Source organism: Peromyscus maniculatus, chromosome 8 (assembly GCF_049852395.1).
Source record: "Peromyscus maniculatus bairdii isolate BWxNUB_F1_BW_parent chromosome 8, HU_Pman_BW_mat_3.1, whole genome shotgun sequence".
NCBI classification, from domain to species: domain Eukaryota; kingdom Metazoa; phylum Chordata; class Mammalia; order Rodentia; family Cricetidae; genus Peromyscus; species Peromyscus maniculatus.
This window is the reverse complement of record NC_134859.1, coordinates 76,229,205-76,245,242: the sequence shown is the minus strand read 5'-3', so window position 1 is coordinate 76,245,242 and position 16,038 is coordinate 76,229,205. Positions and strand designations below refer to the sequence as shown.

Here is a 16,038-nt window from a genome sequence, read left to right as displayed (position 1 = left end):
CTATAGTCACCTGTCAGTTCTGGTTCGGCCCAACAGAAGTTGCTCTTCCTCCTCTCTTCCCAAGACTTCTTCCCAAGCAGATCACATGTCACTTCTTTTTTTTTTTTTTTTTTTGGTTTTTCGAGACAGGGTTTCTCTGTGTAGCTTTGCGCCTTTCCTGGAACTCACTTGGTAGCCCAGGCTGGCCTCGAACTCACAGAGATCCGCCTGGCTCTGCCTCCCAAGTGCTGGGATTAAAGGCGTGCGCCACCACCGCCCGGCCACATGTCACTTCTAATGCCCTTCCACTGCCCAGGGAAATGGCCACTCCTAGGAGGTGGTCTTTTTCAGCTAGAGGGGGTCTTGAGTTGAGTTACAGATCCTGTGGGATGGTATTGTGAATGTTTTCAATGAATAATTTCAACTAGTCCTTTTTCCAACCCTCTAACAAATGCCTGAGGTCACCATGTTCAGTGGAAGAAGTTATTGGGCTCTTGGTTTAGAATCAACTGACTCTGTGCTTCAGGGCCTGTGGCGAGGAAGGCCATCAGGACACAGCTTACCGCTCACTCTCTGGCAACGAAGTAAAAAAAAAAAAAAAAAAAAAAATTAAAAAGCTGGCATCCCACCATCCCCATGGAAGGTGCACCCCCAATGATCTAAGGACCTCTCATCAGGCCCCACCTTAGAGGTTCTACCAACTCTTACCATCCTGGAAGCTAAGCCTTCAACAACACATGGTCCTTCTAGGGACATTCAGCACCCAAAATACAGCAGAGACCAAGGCCTCTTTGTCTTGTTCTATTTCCAGCACGTGCCTCTTGAGCTCATGGCCACTAGAATGAGCCTCTGCCTTCTAGCATTTCACCTAAATGGTAAAGGAAAGGAAAGGCAGACATGTTGATGTCAGCTGTTACTGCACTTTTAAAAACCCTGGTCTAGAACATTTACCTAGTGACTTTCTAGAATGGCTTATGAAACCATGCTTAATTATCAAGAGACTGCTACACTGCAAGACTTATTGTTACCTGAACATCCTGAGGATTCTATTAGGAAAGAAAGAGAGGTGTAAAGATAACAGGCAGATAAGGAACTGGACTGGTCAATGTGCCTGTGTGTTTGCCCAGCTCACAGCCACTCAAGGAGATGTTTTGGTCCCATGCACAGATGAACTGAGATAAAAGGTCAAATGACTCTTCCTGATTGCACAATTGTCACATGGTTAGGATGACTTTCCATCCAGGTGTGTCTGCCTCCGATGCCCCTCCAGCAACTGGCAGAGAACGTCAGTAACATGCGTGCTCATCTCTTGTTTGACCATGCTTACATGCACCTGTGTGTGTGCATACAGCACAGGGAAAGATCAGCCATGGTAGACCAGCCACTTGTGCCTTCGTGAGGTGATATGTCAAGCAATTATAATACAAGCTTGGACAGAATCAAATTAACCCCCGCTCCCCCACACACACACATACACACTAAAGATGCATGATAATGAGAGAGCAAGTAAAAGGGCATAAGTGGGGTGGAATGTTCTCTGGAGCAGGGGTAGAAAGCCTGATCTTGAGCTCCAGGCTTGCTCATACCCATTCTCTATGAATAAATGCAGCATGCACGCAAGTCATTTACAAAATGTGATTGCCTCAGAGGCTTACTGGAAAGACTCAGGGAAACAATGCAAGTGTGATTGCCTAGCACAGACTAACTGTACCAGAAATGAGTCTTTTCCTTCCTGAGTCTCTTATCAAAATGTTTTATACACCACTCCATTTCTCCATCGATATGCACTGGTCATCTCCGAGCAGTTCTGCCTTTACTTTTCATGGCTTATAGGTTGGTAGAAGCCCTTGATATTACAGTTCAGCCAGACTAAGAATATAGCAGAAGATAGCACAATGGAATAAGATTCTCCTAAGAGATTCCAGATGCCAACCTTCAACAAGCAAAATCAACAGAATGCCTTTGAATTTTCTGATTCTTTGACCTTGGTACTATTTGAAGAGAGACTTCCATCAAGACTCCCCTTTGAAGACATCCTCACTTTTGAAGTAGATCCCCCACAAACCTGTACACAGCAGGGCAGGTTTGAGGATAAGTCCTTGGCATAGCTGGCAAAAGTTTTGGCTAAGTTTGGGGTCTGCTTTCCAGACTGACATGAATGTACGGATCATTGGTCTAGCAGCCAATGAAAATACCAGTGAGCATAGACTATCGAGTGCACTTGGTCTTAGAAGGGGAGATTTACGATGTGTGAACAGAGATATAAATGCATTTGTCTGTTGTTCCTTTGCTAAGAAAAGAATTGGGGGTCAGTATATCGCAGCTAGAATGAGATAAGGAGGAAGGGGATGAAGCAGGAGAGTAGCCTGGTTGCTCTATTGATGATGGAGGTGTTAGAGCCTGTTGGGGTGGAGCATACAGCACCCATTCCACTTACTTTTGCTGGTAGCATCCTGGTTATATGACCACACTCTCCTTAGAAACAGTTAACAGTTGATCCTCCCAGTGGTTGTCAAGGAAGGATGCAGTTGAGTAAGGGACTTGGCCCTGGTGAGAGAGGCAGATGCAACAGTATTTTATAGCCCAGTGGTCCCCAACCTTTCCGATGACACCATCCTTCAATACAGTTTCTCAAGTTGTGGTGACCCCCAACCATAAAATCACTTTTGTCACTACTTCATAACTCTAATTTTGCTACTGTTATGAATCATAATGTAAATATCTGTGTTTTCCAGGGGTCTCAGGTGACCCCTGTGAAAAGGTCCTTTGACCACCCCACCCTACCCTCCCAAAGGGGTCAAGACCCACAAGTTGAGAAACACTGTTATAGTCAGAAAAAAACCTCATCCTTCTAACATCTTACAAATGTAATGGTCTGTGTGTGCCAGGGAGTCATAGAGAAACAACAGTACCAAGCACCCCGAAACTGTTCACCAAGGGGCCCTGCCTTCTCCTGTCAGTAGGGTGAGAATTTTGTCAGAACACACCAGCCACAGTAATTGAATTTACTGCGTCAAGGCTAATTCTCCCCACCTTAGAACTCCATTCAGGAGCAGAGTGTCCAAGATTAAAGCAGGTAAGAGGGTGTTCCTCCCCTCGGCCTCACATGAGTAAGGCCCCTGAGCAGAACCCGCGACTGCTACCTCCCAACACTTTAGCCTGGCTTTCTCTTTTACAAACCCAGGTCATCAACCTTTTCACGTATGAGTATTCCCTGCTGTGTTTTAACTTTGTGTAGAAAATGGGTTTGTTTAGTTTGGTGTTTTAAGGGCTGCAAGTTCAAAATTGGGCCAAGCACATGGATTTGGTGTCTGGTTCGGGCCTTGAGGCAGAAGTAAGAACCTGGAGTGGAGGGGACAGAGGGAAGGGTCACATAGTGAGATAGGAAGCCAGGGAGCACAGGCTGCCTTTTAGTTCTTCCGAGGGACCCTCTTTTCAGATCTTAAGGTGACTCGTCAGGATTTCATGCTTGCAGCCAAAGGCTGATCACCACCGCCATGCTGCTGTGTGCAAAGAGGTTCTGTTCATGTGTGTGCATGTGTGAAGGTATGTTGATTTCTTCTTCGTACTGTGTGTAGCATAAGGTCCCAAGGACCCCCTTGTACTCATGAAAACCGAAACATTCTTTCACCCTCTCCCTCTCTGAGTCTCCCAATCTCCAGCTGTCCCTAAAGTCCACTGGGATATGAGGCAGCTGTGAGCTCTGGCCCTTCCCTCCAAAGTGCCCTGGTAACCACAGAGAAACTGTTGAATGCAGGGAAGACGGGCGCAGGGCTGAGAAGGACAGAGGACAGGCATCTATTTCCAAGACCCAGGGACCTGCTGTATGTCCACAGAAATCCCACAAGAAACCTTGTGCTAGTCTGCCCTTACAGGGTGGGAGGGGATTCTTTGTCACTAGGGAGGAAGGCCTTTGCTCTGGGCTGTCATGGTGGGAGGTCAGGAAGGAGTTCCCACCCATCTTTAAAAAGGCCACTCAGCCTCAGAGCAGCCAGGGGTGGCCCAGTCGGGGTGATATAAGGAGGTGAGCAATATAGCTGGTATTTACTATTGAAAGCACATAAGGGCAAATATTTGGCCAAGCGTTTATTTGCTAGTGGAACTATTTAAATGGTTGAATGGAGCCCAAGTGTCAGCATGGAGAGCTTGATTAAAAACAAACAGGAGAAGCGTCTCTCTGCTCTTGTGAAGTTGGAAGGGTTTTGTTTCTTTGGCTCTGGAACCCCAGCAGGCTCTGCCCCTCAACTCCAGACAGCCAGGCGGGGAGCCTCCAGTGCAGCAAGCTCATCCCACCCTCGTAGCTGATGAGGAGGGCTCTGGACGTCACTCTGGTGATAGCAAAGGCTCTTCCAACCCAGAGCATCCGGGCCTCCCTTTCCCTTCCATCTTGGCTTTTCTTTCCAAATGAGGACCAGTGCTAGAGAAGCACTTCCCCTTCAGCTGCCTCTGAACAGCTGGCCCAGGGGACAGCAGGGCCTCACTTCGTCCAGTGGTCTCCAGAGGACACTTCTGTCCCTCAGAGGAAAGTTGTCTGGCATCCCCTTCACTCCTACCCTGAGCCAGGTTTCATGCCACACCAAATGGTTTGCCCTTCCAAAGTACAGGGCTCTTGCTCCACTTTACAGGTAGGTAGACTGAGGCTCAAAGGTGCCGTGGTTTTCCCAAAGCCATGCAGCCGGAAGATGGCAAAACAAAGCCTGAGCCTAGTGTCTTCAGACTCTGCAAGTCCACACTGCTTTATTCTCTCCTCTTCCTGTATCCTGAGACCTTCTTTGGTGGCCACTGTGCAAGGTTCCTGGGACAAGGAGCCAAGTCAGAGACCACTGGGAAGGTAGATCTGCTGGCCGGGACTGAATCATAGTCACAGCTCTTGGTTCTGGGGAGTGGGGAGCCCATCCCGAATGAGCATTTCCCTAGATAGCAAACCCTCAAACTCCAGGACCCTAGACGGCACATTCTGGTGTCAGCCACTATTGTCATCCGCCCCTCGGATTCCCCTGCTCAGGTAGGCCGGCAAGAAGGCAGGAGAGGGCTTAGAGTCCCCACGCCAGAAGTGTGACTAGCTGCCCGCAGGAAAATTACTTCCTTCTGTGTTCCTACCTGTGCCCTGGAGGCCACAGACCTAGGAGCAGAGGCTGGCAACGTGCAGCTCAAACAGTTCGATTTTCTCTCTGAACCTCAGCGGGGAGAGTCACACCTCCAATTAGCATGATTCCTATTAACTCAGAGGACATCTAGAAAATGGTGCTGTCACCAAGCAGTACCCCACCCCAAAATTACTACTGTTCCTTTATCACACACACACACACACACACACACACACACACACACACACACACACACACACACACTTCCCCTGAATGGAGTATGTGAATGCCCTGGATCCTAAAAAAGAGAACTGTCCACACCTCCCGCCTAAGGCAGCCCCCCGCCCCCACAGGAGAGACTGAATAGTCAAAGCCTGTCCTTTACCCCTTGCGACTCTGCAAATTGCAAGCAAACAAGACTGCTCATGATAGGCGGCCCTGGAGTGTGGCCAGATTCCTGAGGGTGAGAAAAAATATCACACTAAATCTTCAGGAGACAGTCTCCAGAGAGAAGCAGGTCTTACCCAAGGACCCCTGCCTGGCCTCTGATGGTCTAACCTGAATGCTCTGGTGGGAAGCCGCTTTGGAAAAGGCAGGCAGTGAGGGCCCTGAACTGTCTCACGGCAGAGACCTGTGGGTGCTGGGGACCTTCTCAAGCCTGAAAAACCTGGTTTCATACAACAAATTAGGATCAAGTCCTTGTTGGGGAAGAGACTCATTTTCAGCAGGGGGACTTTGGTAAAGCATATAAGTGTTGTCAGATGGGAGGGGAGGGGAGGGGAGAGGAGAGAGAGAGGGGGGGAGAGAGAGAGAGAGAGAGAGAGAGAGAGAGAGAGAGAGAGAGAGAGAGAGAGAGAAATGTTTTGTCCCCAGCATTACACAATGGGTTAGTACCAGAAAGAAAATTCTAACCCAAGTGGTCTCTAATACTGCAAGCCTGTACCTCTGGCGGGCTATAATTCCCTCTGCTCATTTCCTGTCCACTTGAGTTTCCCACTGGGGACCTTAGCAGACTTCATCCCAGACTCTCCAGTGGCTGTATTTTTAACAAGATACATCTAGAAGCATATTTACCCTCATTTTATATACAGACTTGGTGTTTGGTGTTTATGATGAAAATATGTCACTAGGCAATTCTGTCATGTGTGAGCATCAGAGAGCGTACCTACCCAAACTAAGATGGCAATGTCACCAGGAGATAAAATTTTATATGACCATTGTCATAGAAGTAGTGCATGGTTGTCTAAACTGTATTATATGACTATATGTATGTGTATTTATGCATGTGCGCATTTGTATATGTGTACATTGTTATATGTAATAATTATACATTATAATATATGCATGTGTACAAGGACTACACATATAAGCTATGCAGTTATCTCACAGCAAGTGCATAGGTCTACATGTATGCATTTAAATATATGCATATGTGTAAGACCATCCTTGAAATCCATGAAAAGATAAGAAGGAAAAAACCCTAAAAGGAAGAAGAATGGGTGTAAGAAAGGAAGAGAAGAAAAAAGGGATGGAATGCCAGAGGATCCAAAAGAAGAAAGGAGTGAAAATTCAACAAACATGGAGAAAGCAAAAAACAGAAATATGTCTCTCCCCAGCATGAATCATGGCATCGCTTCAAGGCCATTAGCTTGCCAGAAGTTCTAAGAATGTTCCTTGGGTCCAAGAAATGTGGATTTGGCCCCAGAAGCTCATCAGAGCTATCCCTGTCATAGTGATGGCTGATGCAAGGGGAAGTACACCAGGCCTAGCCCTACGCAGGCTGGAATTCCCTTCCCTTTCCCCTGGAGCTGGTCAGGGTACCCTCCAGGTACCTTATGTCCAGGTGTCCACTTGTTATCAGGTCCTCCCTGGGGCCTGGCCCACACTTGGCCTTCCCCAAGACACTTGAGTCCCTAGAGAGGTAGACTGGCAATTTCCCCATTCCTGGTTTCCCATCTGTAGACTTGGCTAGGAGGCAAACTGCCCTGCTATGCTAGGACGCCACAGACTTTATATACACTAGAAATTTATCTCTCACAGTTCCAGGCTCAGCTGTTTGGTGAGGACAGCTTCCTGGTTCACAGAAAGCCACAGTTTCCGTCATGGCCTGAGATTGTCATCAGTAAGTGGCCAGAATCTCTTCTATAAGAGCACCAATCCCATTCATAAGCACTCTACCCTCATAACCAAGTCACCTCCCAAAGACACTGCCTCCTGAGGCCAGCACACTGCAGGTTAAGTTTCCACATGTGAAGGGGGGGAATTCATAAACAGTCTATAGCAGAATTTCTCAACCTTTGGGTCGAGACCCCTTTCTGGTTGAAGGACCTTTCCAATGGTTGAAGACCATTGGAAAACACAGATATTTGCATTGTGACTCATAGTCATAGCAAAATTACAGTTATGAAGTAGTAACGAAATAATCTTATGGGGGCTGGAGAGATGGCCCGGTGGTTAAAGAGCACTGACTGCTCTTCCAGAGGACCCGGGTTCAATTCCCAGCACCCACATGGCAGCTCACAACTGTCTGTAACTCCAAGATCTGACACCCTCACACAGACATACATGCAGGCAAAACACTAATGCACAGAAAAATAAATAAATAAATTATAAAAGAAATAATCTTATGGTTTGGGGGTCACCACAACATGAGGATGTCTTAAAGAGTGGTAGTGTGAGGACGGTTGAGAACCACTCGTCTAGATCCAAATCATCTCATTAGTATTTGTGAGAATCAGACGAATGTGCAGATACCATCGTTCTTAATGGCACATAGCCAAAGCCACTCCCTCAGCCTCACTTGACCCTGGCTGTTAAGAAGCAACATTCCCGAAGCATCAATCTAACATGAAGGAAGACTTCTCGCTTAAAGTCCAGGGAAACCAAAGATGAGGCTTCCAGCATTGGGGATTGGCCATGGGAGAGGAGTGCACTCAGGCCGATGACATCATCGCATACTCTCATCATGTATTTATGACATCATCACATGCTCTCACCATGTATTTATGACATCATCGCATGCTCTCATCATGCATTTATGACACCATCGCATGTTCTCATGCTCTCATTATGTACTTATGACATCATCGTATGTTCTCATGATCTCATCATGTATTTATGACATCATTGCATGCACTCATGCTCTCATCATGTATTTATGACATCATTACATGCTCTCAGCATGTATTTATGACATCATCTCATGCTCTCAGCATGTATTTATGACATCATTATATGCACTCATGCTCTTATGTATTTATGACATCATCACATGTTCTCATCATGTATTTATGACATCATCACATGCTCTCGTGTATTTATGACATCATCACTTGCTCTCACGCTCTCATCATGTATTTATGACATCATTGCATGCACTCATGCTCTTATCATGTATTTGGCTGTGTCATTGCAAACAGAGGGGTACAAGAAAATACTCCATGCACCTCCTCAAACTTTTTGCTTCTTTCTAAAAAGAAAAAAAAAAAAAGTCAGAGCCTCAAAGATGGAGGCTTTTGTTGCCCGTAGCACTTGGCATCACACAAACTAGATGCTTAACCAATATCTTGAAAGTAATTCAACAATCCGATTACATCCCCCCACTCCTGTGAGTCTCCCAGTTGGGATTCTGCCCCCTGCTTCCCTGGGTTGCTAGAGGAAGGAGAGTCGGATCTTGGCACGTGGTTTGGGAACAGCTCAAGATTTACTCTCTTCAATGGCCTATTTCTGGTAGCAATAAAACAGCCCAACATCACCACCACCATCCCCGTCAAACATGGTCTTCTCTAGTTTGCAAGAAACTTATGGGGGGAAAAAAGAGCTCCCAGGTACCAGAGAGAAGCAAGCTTCCTTCTACAAGAAAGAGTCCCTCTGTGGCTTTGTCTTTTGTTTTTTGTGTTTTTTTCAGACAGGGTTTGTCTGTATAACAGTTCTGGCTGTCCTGGAACTTGTTCTGCAGACCAGGTTGTCCCCAAACTCACAGAGATCTGCCTGCCTCTGCTTCCTGAGTACTGGGATTAAAGTCATGCACTACGACACCCAACCCTCCACTGGGGATTTTATTTTTAATTTTTAATCATCCATTTATTTATCCGCAGTGAAATGGGCACACACGTGCCACCGTGCATGACAACGTGCAAGGACTGGTTCTCTACTTCTACCAGGTGGGTTCCCAGAACTGAACTCAGGTTGTCAGGCTTGGCGGTGGACACCTTTGCCACTACCAGCCCCACTCTGAAAGTTCTGCAGGCAGGCTTTGGCAGTTGATGCTTTTAAGCCAATGGCATCATCGCCGAGTGTGCATGGTATTATAGTGTTCTCTTCACAGGTGTGTTAGCTCCTTTGACCCTTGTACCAGCTCACAGGATGGGTGCCACAGCCTCAGCTCACTGTCAAGGAGACAGAGCTCTTTAAATGCTCCCTTGGGTTGTACAGCTCTTAGAGAGAGGAGCCAGAACTTGAACATCTGTCTGATGCTCGAGTGCATTTTCTTTCTTTGTCTCCCTGTGGCCTCTCCTCTATCCATATATATCCAGAACTTCATTACCATCATCCACTACGGTGAGAAACTGAGGAAATAAGAGCAGGGCTTGGGGAGGGAAATAGGAAAGAGACCAATGCAGACGCCACTTAAAACCACTCAATCCCATTTTTCACTGCCCGTCGAATCATAAGAACATAAAGGCCTCTACCAAAACCCTAAACACTTAAAGAATGAGAGAGCTCCAGCTTAAATTAATATCCATGTTCACACAGTAGCTGAAATGAAGCATTTGTTACGTTGTTTCTACCCTGTGAGGAAGAGAAGGGACAGAATAGTAGGGCCTTGGATCTAGGCCGTGAACTCAGAAGTGGACATGGCCATGCCACACCGGGGAGCCGCGACACAATCACATCTTTTCACCTTTCTGCTCAGCTTGCTCCTTTTCTCACCGAGCTCCCGGCGGCTAGCTGCCTCCCTCCAGCCACAATGAATGGGTACCAAAGTGAGCCGGGCTGTTTTGACACGAAGCATCAATGCCACAGCCCCGGGTTTTCATTGACAAATCAATTATTCTAGCTCGTTACAAGACCGGGGTGAGTTTTTCCCATCAGAATGGAAACTTTCATTCATTCTGCCTTTCATTCATCCAGGAAGGAAAGACAAAGAGAGGAAGGCGGGAGGGAGCGAGGTTCAAGTTATTAGAGAGCACTGCCTGTGTTTTCCCTTGGGACAGCCCCAGAGAGGTGTCACTGAGCTGAGGATGCATTTCCCAGGAGGAAGCCTGGCTTTCCTCAGAGTAGCCTAACTGGTCTTCGTGGCCTTCAGCTCTGAGCCACAGACAGGTGTCCACCCCTCCCCCTCCCCCTAAGAGTTTCAGATGGCGGGTCTCCATTATGAAAGCTATGAACAAGTCATGGGCCACACTAAAAGGTTGAAGCCACCACCACTCAGGCTGCCTTCTTCGACAAGCACAGTCCCCCCCACCCACCCCACATGATATGCAGTCCCTCAGAGACAGCGACTACTATGCAGGTGTATCGTGTCTCTCCCCAAGCACCTTCCATGAGGACCAAGGCAGAACACACAATGCCATGCGAAAAGAGTCACTGAATGTTTACTCCTGTTACAACCCTGAGGAGGAGTCCTGAGAGAGACAGGAACTGGGACCTGTGGCAAAGAAACTGCTCTCTCCATGTCTCCTGCTGGCTGCAAAAAACAAACAAACAAACAAACAAACAAACAAACAAACCGAAAAAACAGGCAGCACAAATCTTGTGAGGGAGACCAGCCTACAAACCAGCTTTAATAGTCATGCAGGAGTCTAAGTTATGTTTGCCTGCACCCTACCCTGCTCTGGCTTCATATGCCTCTGGCTTTATTTCCCAGGTTTCTTTTAATGTACTACCTCTCTTTTGCACAGCTCTTTTATCTCCTTTCAGGGAAGGAAAAAAAAAAAAAAAAGGATCGGAAACCTTAACAAGTCCCCATCAAACGAAGTGTGAACGCTGGCTTCTTCATCCGCACAAAAGCTGGTGGATCATGACCATGAGCCTTGTGCTTCAAAGAAGCAGATTCAAGTGCAGAGAGCCTAAATAACATGCCTAAAGTCACGCAGCTAGTGGGGGACATAGTCTGGTGCTAACACAAACACTCAAGCTTTCTCTTCTCTTCCCTCTTTCCTTTGAAAGCCTTTTGCTTTCAAAATTCCTTCTGCCTCAACTTCCTGGGTCCTGGAGTTATAGGTGTGAGCCACCAAGCCTGGTTAAGTGTCCTGCATTGCAGAGGTTCCCCTGGTCTCTTATATTTTGGGTTGTGAGCCTAGCCTTTAACTGCTGAGCCATCTCTCCAGCCCTCCCCTGGTCTCTTAATCCACAGTATCGCAAGGTCTCAAGACCTTCCAGAGTCCAAAAGTAGAACCCCAGAACCAGACAAGGCTCCCATCTTCTCCCTTTTGACCCAAGATGGGGCACAGGTGCAGGCTTAGTACCCAACATGCCCTCCTTTCCGGTACAAGGCAGGCCAGTCCTAAGAAGGCACATCACGGCCTTGGAGCCTTCATTCTGAAGCCTGCGTGTATGAGAACGTAGCCTCTGCATGTGTTTCTGATTTGCATGCACCATGCCTGCTCTTTGCAAAGCCATTCCAAGTCCGGGGAGCTGCAGGAGCCTGGCCCCCTCCTCTCCCCATCCTCCCATCTCTCTGTCTCTGCCCCTCTGACAGCTTTTCTCTTTGAATTGGAGAACTAGACCCTGCCAAGTAAAAAAACGTAACTCAAACCTCAAAGGGCTTCAACAGCCTCAGAGATGCCAGGACTCCTGCTGGGCACAGCTCTCAGCAGGCCAGAGACAGGGCTGTGGCTTGGGCTGGAGGGGTGATGATGTATCCAGGGGTTCCTGTGCACCTTTCAGGCTTATCTGTCCTCTTTCCAGGTGAGGACGTGAGGCTCTGGGGGCTCAGACAGCCTGGGGCCTGCTGTGTGCTGAGTGCCAGTTATCTCTATATCTCACCCACCCCCATCCCCAGAGTGGTCCAGGGAAATAGGCAGGAGACAGGCACTCTGAAGTGCCCAAAAGGTTTCCTAGTCACACTGAGAATTGAAGTCAAAACGTTTTCACAACCAGGTGATGCCAAAGTCATTCTTTAAAAATGTTTATAACTATTTTTCTGATATTATAATTACATCATTTCCCCCTTTCCTCCCTCCAACACCTTCCACGCACCACCACCACCACCACCACCCCTTGTCAGATTCATGGCCTCTTTTTCTTTAATTGTTGCTACATACCCAGAGCTATAGATATAGGTTCCTAAATACATAAACACAACCTGCTCAGACCATATCATGTTACCTGCATCTATGTGATCTCACAGATGACCACTCAGTACTGGATAACCAATCGGAGGGCTCTTCCCTGGGGAAAACCCTTTCTCCCCGTCTCAGCATGCTCTAGGTGCCATAGTTATTTGTCTAGTTTCAGGCTCTGTGGGTTTTCCCCTCTTCCATGTTAGAATGTCCATGTCCACTGGTGTCAGACCTGGCTTAGGCAGCCATGTTGGTAAGAATTCACGGATGCAGCCTCTCTGACATATCTAGGAGACGCAGTCTCACGGCACACTTCCTGTTCCTCTGGCTCTTGGAGTTCTTCTGCCCCTTCTTCCGCTCTGATCCCTGAGCCATGAGGCACAGGAATTTACATCACGATTCTGTTAGCTGGGACTGGTCGTCACACAGCCTCATGTTCTCTGCAGTTTGATCAGTTGTGGTTTTCTGTAATGGTCTCTGTTTGTTGCAGAAGAACCGTTTCCCTTGGTGAGGGGTGAGACTCGTACTTACCTGTGGGTCTAGTGGTTCATGGTTAGAACGCAGTTAGAAATTGTGCTAGTTTAATGAAGTGATGGCGATAGATTTTCCTCCAAGATCCGTGATGTTACTAGCTCTGGGTAGCTGGCTAGGTTTCCTTGCTGGGATGTTTCCACTCTCGTTGCCTTATGTCTAATTAGAGAGCTGTTGGTTACCACCATGTATGTGGTGCCAAGGTTGCGCCCTTAGGGTTACGGTGCCATGTCGGTCATTGTTGTTGTTTCCAGGAGTCCTAGCTGGATAGGGCTGTTGCTTGCTCCCCCTCCCTTGGCAGCTTGCATGGCGCCTTCTGGAACCGAGAGTTCATCCTCAGGGATGAGGTGATACAGCCATTTTTATCCACCCTGCCGTGGGGCTTCTAGAGGGAGAAGGAGAAAATATGGACAGATGCTGACAGAGAGGTAAGAACACACTTTTAAAGATACCCAGTGTTCCTCCTCAATAGCCTGATCCCACGAGCTGAGTGACTGCCCACAGACCCGCCAGAGAGAAGCTATGTAATTTGAGCAGGTGGGATGATTGGAAAATGGCTTCCACAAGGATTTTTTTTTTCCTGACTTGGTTGGGCTGAGCCAGAGCAAGAAGTCCTTCTGACAGCAGTCCAAATTCACCCTCCTAACGATCCGTCCACCCAACTGTTTGTTGTCCCGATCCCTCCTTTGTATTGTGAGATTTGGCATCTCCCTCACCCTTCCCTATCCACCCTTGACAGCCATGCCCTTTTAGAGGTCAAGGGCTCCTAAGAGAATCTGAAAGCTACCTCACACCCCAAAGACAAACAAACACAAAAGTTATATATACACCGACATCACACACTAACGCACATCTGACCAAACTCGTTGTTTTGTATCCACTGCTTAGGGGTGTGTCAGCTTTCCAGAGCCTGAGTGAGCATCTAGTGTGGGAATCATCAGACACAGCTTCCACCCCATCTTGCCTCTCTTTATCACTATGAAAGAATGAAGCAGTAAGCCAAATGCTGACTTCCACCAAGGTACATACACTTATATTCCAAGTATGACAGCTTCTAACGGTCCAGGGTCGAGGAATCCATGCCCATTCCCGGTTCCTTCCCACTGAGTATAAGCTACACCTAATGGCTTTCTTCTGGTGAACCTAGAAGCTCCCAGGTAGCAGGTGAACTTTAGGATGACATCATCCAGCTGAAGCCCTCACACGAGAGCTCCCCAGAGGACCACAGACAGGTCTGAGGACTCCACTAAGATATCCCTGAGCTCTGATCCACCCAGACTGTGAGTTAATAAATACCTTTTGCTTTGACCACAAAGTTCAGGGGTAACTTCTTATACCACCAGAGAACTGGCACTAGTAACAAGTCTTACTGAACATCTATCTGCTCTTTCCCATGGTTCCAAGGAAGAACTGGGTACCATTTACCCCGAACTCTTCTATAGTCTCCATCCCTGTCTACTAGAAAAATAGATTATTATTATTATTTTCTTATGTAAATAGTCTGATAACATTTTTGTTATATTATGATAGTATGATAATATTATTATCTATGAACAGAATAAACAATAACAATGTATTGGCCCAAGCAAGTAACAGGGCCAATTCCAAAGTGGAAAGAGCCAGAAAAATTACCCTTCCCTTTTAGTGGGAGGAGCCAGGAAGTCACATGAGGAAAGGTGAACTTACATGAAGGAAACAGAGACAGAAAGGAGTCTATCTATTCTATGGGACTGTTTCAGTTCAAAAAGACCAGACATACACTTAACACTTGACTTAACAGGTACTGAAAGTGTGTGTCCAACATTGACACTGGTTCAGGGGGGCTGCAGGTGAACCTTGCTCCTTCTTGTTTCTGTCTCCAAACATCCCACATTTACACTTAATGTAAGAAAAACAATGCTACTAAACATGTAGGAAGGGACCCTGGGCTGAGAAGGACAGAGGGCTTCTTTCTGAATGGGAGATCCAGGCAAGAACACGGAGCTGGAACTGGAGGGTAAGGTGTCCTTCATTGGAGAAAAGAACACACGAAGACCATCTCAGATCCAGAAGAAGATAGAAGCAGCTGCATATGCAAGGAGCATACATCAGTCAGGAGAGGATGGTGAGGGCGGAGGAAGAAGGAAAGCAGCACTATTGGAGGGGTCTAGAACATTTGCAATAAAAGAGACTCCAGGGAGCAGAAGAATCCCTTCATTTTGTTAAGTGGAGTTAAATGAAATAACAGGGAGGGGGGGCAACAAGGAGGCTCTGTGGATAAGGGTGTTTGCAGCACAGACCTGGTAAGTTGAGTTCAATCCCCAGAACCTGTGTAAATATGGAGAGACTGAACTGGTTCTACAATGTTGTCCTCTGACCTTCATGGAGGCACGCGCACGCGCTCACGCACGCACTAATAATAAATACAAATATTGGGGCACTTTTGACCCTGGAAAACAGCAATTTTGTATGGTTCACCCTAATGCCAGAGAAGAAAATAGAGCCCCAAGGACAACCTTTGCTCAGAGATGAGGTGGGTAGCAAAACTGGAACGTGCCTAGTATAACTCAGAGAACGGATGGGGGAGTGTCACACAGTCAGGCTTCTCCTATCAGTAGCTTACAGAAGGACAGGCTGTCAAGGAGCAATCTCAAGGCTTCCAAAACGCCAGTCTTGGGGGTTTTCCCCATGCGCACACCACAGACCTCCTGGTAAAGGAAGCGCTTTATATCCGACCTCATCGTGGTTAATTAATGCGGGCATATCTGACTTGGTCTTTAAAGATCTCTCGCTGACAGCTTCCAGAGGAACAGGTCTCAGAGGTTCCTTGCAGGCAGAGAGTATCTCATTCTTCTCTGTCGTGTCTGCAAGTCATAGCACATTTCTAGGTACGTGGTCGCGGCGCTGTTGTGCTTGCCAAACTCACGGGCAGCTGTCTCTTCATGTCTGCCCTCTTTGGCTCTGGAGCTTCAGCCAAGAGTCATCCCCATGTCTCCTGCTCTCCCTGGCCCGGATGAAGTTTTCCTCATTTTGTTCTCGAACTTATTTTTAGTCATGACAAGCTTTGAGTGGCAGGAGAAGCAAGAGAGGAGATGGGTTAGGCATGGAAGGTCCTGCCTTTCAGGGGCCGCCCAGCCGAGCCATTTTTTCCATTGCATTTAGAAAACACTAGTTTT

At 47.3% G+C, this 16,038-nt stretch overlaps 1 long non-coding RNA gene across 1 annotated transcript; it reads right to left on the bottom strand.

The window, feature by feature from the left end:
- Positions 1–278: 278 nt before the first annotated feature.
- On the bottom strand, positions 279–2,527 carry LOC143274487 (uncharacterized). The gene is made up of 3 exons (XR_013053110.1): positions 2,417–2,527; positions 688–847; positions 279–361 (listed from the first exon to the last, which is right to left on the bottom strand). It is a non-coding gene; the product is annotated as an uncharacterized LOC143274487 (long non-coding RNA).
- Between the last annotated feature and the right edge of the window lie 13,511 nt (positions 2,528–16,038).